The following is a 7,176-nucleotide window of genomic DNA, read 5'->3' as shown; positions in this document are numbered from 1 at the left end:
AGGTTTTCTTGAAGTGTTTTTGTATGGTTTTCTTATGGTGTTTTAGTATGGTTTTTGAAGCTAGATCTTCATGGAACTTTGCTGGATTGTTATGGAGTTTAGAGAGTAAGAAAGAGTGTGTGTTTTTAGTTAAGAGATTGAAGTAAAAATGAATCAAAAATGATGATACATATATACTCCTAAAAATGTGATCTTTAAGGATAACATGACAAAATTTTAGTTTGTATTTTTGTTAATTAGTCAAGTAATCATCCAAAAGTAATTACCTAGCTCTAAGGGCATGAATAATGGCTGGTTAGGTGGTGATTTTGATGTGTATTTACTATTAGTAAATACGTATAGAAGCTAGGTATGATACGAGTACAAATACTCTAAATATACGTATAGAAATTTTGTGAAAAATGGAATGAGGATTCAAATATAGCTATCTTTTGTGAATACACTTATATGATTTTATGTATTTAAGTTCTTAAAAGTGATTAAATACATTACTTATACAATATATGTATAAACATTATAGTCTTAAGTATTTAAGTCAAATAACGTTACGTATTGTTATCGTTTTGAAAACTTAAGTTAGTAGTTTCAAAATACACATATAACTTGTTGTTATTAATACAAAATGAGATATTAAAACATTCATTAATCATGTTAAATATGTATATATACATATATATACACAAACGTATAATTATCATATATTGTATAGTTCGTGATATCATCGGTCAAACTAGACGGTCAAACGTTGTGTAAAACTCTTTTCGGAAATATAAGTCTCGACAATTTGGATTGCTTATCATGTTGGCAAGGTTTAATTTATGTAAATATTAATCTTATAAGTATAGAATGATCGAAAAAGTGCGGGTCGTTACAGTTTAAACCAGAAATATACCCTTAGCATGGTAACATTAAACTACTTGTCTATGTACGGTAGGCGCGAATCCTAAAGATAGATCTATTGGGCCTGACAAACCCCATCCTGACTATGGGATGCTTTAGTACTTCGAGGTTATTTTAAACACACCTGATCTGGTGTACTTCAGTGGGTAAAATATGAACGTTAAGGCTTGTTACCGGGTGCCTACAACTTATAGAATACTTTTATACACTTGCGAGTGTACATATATTTATAAACGGAAATCTTGTGGTCTATTAATATATTGAAATGATTGTTATGATAAACCTATGAACTCACTAACATTTTGGTTGACACTTTAAAGCATGTTTATTCTCAGGTATTAAAGAAATCTTCCGCTGTGTATTAGCTCATTTTAAGGAAATTACTTGGAGTCATTCATGGCATATTTTGAAAGACGTTGCATTCAAGTCATTGAGTTCATCAAGATTATTATTAAGTCAATTATAGTTGGATGTATTATGAAATGGTGTGCATACCATCAATTTTCGTTGTAAAGAAAGTTTGTCTTTTAAAAACGATTGCAATGTTTGTAAAATGTATCATATAGAGGTCAAATACCTCGCGATGTAATCAACTATTGTGAATCGTTTATAATGTATATGAACGGGTCCTTTCATGGATGCTCATTTCGGAGGTCTTCAAACAATGTAAGAAACTGTATCTTTAGAATTTCGAAGTCTTCTGAACGGTGATCTCCACAGTAAGAGTCTGTAGCTTTGCACAAATTAGTTAAGAGATGAAGCTGGAAAGAAGTGAACAGCAATCCTGATCCGAGTATTAATTTCACCGTCTTTGAGTATATCTCCCGACATCCAGCTTTAAATATGAAACTAGGATCTGTGGATTCATGGAAGATACATGATAGCTGCTTCGTAACATAGGTGGCAATGTTGACTCGATCTGGTTCAAGATGAGAGAACGTATTGTTTCGTCTTGCTTCCTCCATAACAGCGTCTTGTAACTCCTTGATAATCAGATCAGCGTGGTGATCAATTGTTACGTAAATCACTAGTCTGTCTGGTGTGCTTTCGAAATTATCTCTATCCAGAAGAGTGAAAAGGCTGTGAATATCCTCGATCATTTGCAAATCAGAGTGATAAGTCAGGTGGCCGGTGGAAAGATCCATATGCTTCCGGATGGGAGTCAGTAGTGCTCGTTCGTTTCGTGAGAACGGAAGTGCAGATCTGGCTAAGGCGATATAAACCTTAGAGTAAATGATCTTCTGATCTCGACAGAATCTTGTCTCGAGAATAGTGCGAACTACTGAATTATGCTCTCGTTGCCTTTCTTCGTGATAGATATGATCGTGAAGAGAATTGATAAAGTCTTGAATGCGTTCTTCTAGGATTTCAACATCATTGTCTTCTCTTCGGAGATAGAGGTGGTGCTCTTCTCTGATAGCCATGATTCGTTCTGTTAAGCGTAGCGAAAAATCAATGGTTGACTTTCGGATGGCTTCGAGAATGTCTTCAAATTCATCGGTATCATTAATGAAGGTAATCATGTCTGCATGTGTGGATATAATCGGAATTTGATTTGAAGAAGAGTCCGGCTCCCCTTGATCTGGTTTGATTGAAGAGTGTGAGTTAGTCAGAATGTCTTCATGATGCACTTCCTCGTCTTCATCGGTATCAGGTTCCTCTGAGGATGCGTCTGATGAACGGGTTTCTTCAATATTCTGATTCTCCACTTTGATACTTACAGTATCAATTTCTATATCCTTAACCTCAGCCTTGTCGTTCTTCTTCTTGAAGCGAATGATTAAACTGTGATCTGCCGTTTCAAGCCTCATTATTTTTTCATGAATCTCAGTGCTTGGGACGGGTGCTGTCGCAGTTTCTTTAACGTCTTCCATTTCCTCTTCCTCTTCAGATTCCTCCTCTTCCTCTATTTCTTAGCTGGGATCCTCTTCTTCCATTTCTGGGTCGTCTACAGACTGTGATTCGACACCTATCTCGATATCTTCGGCTGATGGTAATGACTCATCATCGAAAGTGATCCATCTGGTGGAAATAGCAAACATCTCTGCCTATCCAGAAAGATCGGTTGGTCGATCAATTTTGAAGGTAATGCTCTCCCCATGTGATGGTAAGATCATGGTTTGATTGTACACATCAATGACAGTCCTAGCCGTATTCATGAAAGGTCTTCCTAACACTATTGGGGTGTGTAGGTCTTCCTTAATATCTATTACTACGAAATTCGTAGGATATAAGAATTTGTCGACTTTCACCAAGACGTTCTCAACTATGGCCTTAGGATATCGAATTGTATGATCGGCAAGTTGGATTGTCATTTTGGTTGGTGACAAGTCTCCTATCTCTAATCTCTTGTAGAGAGAGTAGGGGATTAGGTTGATACTTGCTCCTAAATCTGCTAGCGCATGAATGGTTCCAGATTGGTAGATTGAACACGGGAAAACGAATCGACCCGTATCTCCTAGCTTAGGTGGTAGAGAGTTTCTGAGTAATGCAGAGCATTCTTCATTCAGTGGAATTTTGTTAGAGTCTGGTATCCTCTCCTTTGTGGAAAGAAGCCTTCGGATGTATCTCTTCTGGTTGGGAACTTTGGACATGGTGTCCAATAATCTTTCATCAAGTTTGAAGGAATCAAGCTTGGATGGTTCTTCTTGTAGCCTTCCAGGATAAGGTATGCGAACTGGAGTTTCAGGGGTCAGCTTCTGAGTATATGTTGATTTGTTCTTGAGCCTAGTTGACCTTCTCCGTGGTTCTTCCTCTGGGATTACGGAATCCATTTGCTTTGCTTCTTCTATATGGGGATTATGGATAGTATTACTTGGCAATCTTCCCTGTGGTCGAGTTTCAAGGCGTTGTGATAACTGTCCGAGCTGCGTTTCCAAACTTTTGAGCAGAGCCAATTGATTTCTCATTAGTATCTCTGTCTGATCTTGTCTGGTTACAGTTCTCTGATTTAACTGTTGTTGTCCTTGAATGAACTGAGTTAACTGATCATTAGCTCCGAGAGTGGGGTTAGCTGCTTTTGTAATCTGGGTGGTAGGGGAATTCTCCTCAACTGGGGGACCAGTGAGTGGAAGTGGTTGATCGTAGGTCAATTGAGATTGTTGGGCTGGATAAGGTAGATAGCGATAGCGGAAAGGTTGATTGCTTCACTGAAATTGATTAACCCTTGGTGGTTGATTGAATCCGGGATTTGGTGGACGAGCTGGGTATTGAACGTAACAGACTGAACCGTCAGGGTTTTCGTGCTCAACTTGATAGTCTTCAGTAGGTTGCGGGTTGGTACAATTAACACAAGCCTGATCTTGGTTAACCTGCTGCGGTTGCGTCTTCAATTCTTCGAGTTGTTTGGCAAGAGATTCCATCTTGTCCGTGAGGGATTTGATGGCCTCCGTTTGATTGTTAGGTGTAGAGAATGGGGCAGATGATGAAGTTGTTTCACCACTGTTCCAGTCATGATAATGCATCGTCATGTTCTCGAGCAATTCCCATGCTTCATCTGCGGTTTGGTTCATCAGATTCCCTTGAGCTGCTGCATCAATCGTCGTCCTATGATTCACCGTAAGACCATTGTAGAAGGTACAGATTTGGGCTGACCATTCTAACTGGTGATTAGGGCATTTCTTCAGCAGAGTTTTGAAACGCTCCCATGCAGTGTAAAGAGATTCATCATAACTTTGTTTGAAGTTAATGATGTCATTCTTCAGTTTGGTTTGTTTAGAAGGAGGGAAATATTTGGTTAAGAATTTAGTCGCCATCTCCGTCCATGACGTGATGGAATATTTTTCCAGTCCTTCAAACCAAGTTTGAGCATGATGAGTGAGAGAATAGGGGAACAAGTATAGCTGGACTATATCTTGTCCTATCCCTAGCTGTTTGTAGGAGTTCGAAAGAGATATGAATTTATCAAGGTGAGAATTAGGATCGTCATTCGGTAATCCCTGAAACTGACAGCTATACTGAATGAGCTGGATGATGTGATGTTTTAACTCAAACGAGTGTCCTTGAATCTCCGGAAATCTGATTGGTCCTCCACGACCTTCAATCGAGGGTTTCATGTTTTCTGCTAAAGTAACGCGTAACGCCATTTGGTTTCTGATTCGTGCTTCCTTGCGTGCTTTAGAGATTATTGCGTCAGGATCGGGTACGAATAACAACGGCCCTGGTCTAGATCGGGTTTGGGTCATACACTAGGTATGCCTTTTTGTTTTTAATTTTCGCAAATAAGCTAAACTATAATAAGCTAAACTAAACTAATCTAATTCTAAGGTAATCTAATTTAATCTAAGGCAATCTAAGGTGGTCTAATGTAATCTAATCTAAGGTAAACTAAAGTAATCTAAAGTAATCTAATTAATTAACTAACTATCCTATGGTGGAATATGTTTTTGGTTCTAGCTACTGATTCCCTGGTATTTCGGTAACAAAGCTTCGCACAAACTATTCAACAAACCAAGTGGCCAGGCCGACTACGGAGAGGCAGGATCCTTTTGGTCCCAATATAATTGGCGACTGTTCGGAAAATCCAATAACCAAGTCCGTGTATAATTGTCTTTCTTAGACACCACTAAATGCTTGTGAATAAGTTTGATAGAGAGCAGTATTGCCTGATACCAAGTCCCCGGTAGCGGCGCCAAAAACTAGTAGATCTCTTGATATGGCCGAAACGGACGGTTTTTATTTGCGCGGTGTCGTTAGGCCGTGGCTCGCCAGGATCAGCCACTCGTGGGAGAGGGTACTGTTTTAAATTTATATTTAGCGGGGCCTAAATCTTACTACTCCTTATAAGTAAGGGAAGTATGACCTAGAGTCGTATTTTTGAGATATCAGTAACATCAAACCTATATTGTAGCCTAAGATAGTTAGGGAGTACTGAATATTTATTCTGGGATTTTCTAATTTATAAGATAGATAAAGTAAATGCGATAAAATTTATAATTCAGATAAGGTTAAAGTAAGTGCATACTATGACTTCATCAGTTATTCTGCCGAGATTATGGAATGCTGGCTCATGAATAGGCAGAGGCCCTGTATTCATTACACTGGTCCTAAATGCCCCTATCAGAAGACATGTCAATGGGTACTGCGTTAGGCTTGAAGATTCTGAATAGACAGCAACGTCCCTTACCCCTGACGCCTGTGCAGTCTGACTACAGGCATACACGTTCAGACGGCTCATCCAATTGAGTGACTCGGTTGGGTGACGTATTAACATTCCAAAATGGTCTAAACTTTCTTAAGCATAATAGAATACATGGTGTACCATATCCGAGAGACGTGGTATTAATATCACCTTCAGGCCAGGCCTCACAAGCTGCTAAAAGATTGAAGTTTCAGTTCAATGCTTTCGTTAATGATTGGTAAAAGATAGTTAGGCCCTTAAAAAGAGTTCAACCATAAAGAACACCATGGCCAGGTCAAGTCTGACTTCCATGAACACGTTCGGTTATCCTAACGGTCCAATCTTTTATATGTCTAAACAAACAGTTCCTTAATTAACTAAGAATCCCTCAAGCGGGGTGCAATGCTTGAGACCGCGTTATGGTGCAGTGTACTGGTCAACACTAACCGTGTTCCATGGCCTTACTTAGCAGAGGTACAGCTTACAACAACCGCTGTGCTTCAGCGTGCACGTACGAAGTTTATATGCTTGGTGACTACACTACCATGGTCTGGGACCGACAATGTTCTAGGGGTCTAGTCAGATGTTTCACTACGAAAGAGTCCTCAGTCAGAATCCAAAGCTCGATAGACTTACTACAATCGGCGTGCCTCGATTGATCTTACGTTGTATCCGATAGACTTCTCTTACCAAGGGGTGACACAGATAGTGTACTCTGAATCGGGGTTCTCGACTTCCCAATAACAGAGCCTATAACTACGTTCTATTAGTTGTAAAAGCAATTGAGTTTCAAGCATAATCGGAAAGCATTTCAACAGCATACACAAACCATAATATTATTTCGGCATTATAACTTCTTACATCATAGCATACACTAAAGATAACTACTCGCTAATCATGGCAATAATATCATAAAACATTATATAAGATAAAGGATAGAAGTACCAGTAGATTAAACGAGTTCCGAATACAAAAGTGGCAACTTCAAGACTCCAGACCGCTCCTAATACAATCTTCAGCGTTCCCCTCCGGGTACTTAATTTCCCGCTCGGAGGTGAGAAGGCCTTGAAAGTATGACTAATATTGTACAAGAGAGAGAAAGAAGTGAATTGAAGTGTGTGTTGGAATGAATGACAAAGATCCTTTAAATAGACTTG

General features: G+C 39.0%; 1 non-coding gene across 1 annotated transcript; it reads left to right on the top strand.

Annotated features, from left to right (window-relative positions):
- Nucleotides 1-4,500: 4,500 nt before the first annotated feature.
- LOC139903045 (small nucleolar RNA R71) lies at nt 4,501-4,607 on the top strand. Its single transcript, XR_011777893.1, has one exon. It is a non-coding gene; the product is annotated as a small nucleolar RNA R71 (small nucleolar RNA).
- The last annotated feature ends 2,569 nt before the right edge of the window (nt 4,608-7,176 follow it).

Source organism: Rutidosis leptorrhynchoides, chromosome 3, assembly GCF_046630445.1.
Source record: "Rutidosis leptorrhynchoides isolate AG116_Rl617_1_P2 chromosome 3, CSIRO_AGI_Rlap_v1, whole genome shotgun sequence".
NCBI classification, from domain to species: domain Eukaryota; kingdom Viridiplantae; phylum Streptophyta; class Magnoliopsida; order Asterales; family Asteraceae; genus Rutidosis; species Rutidosis leptorrhynchoides.
Note: the sequence above shows the minus strand (reverse complement) of the source record. Positions and strands in the feature narration are given on the sequence as shown.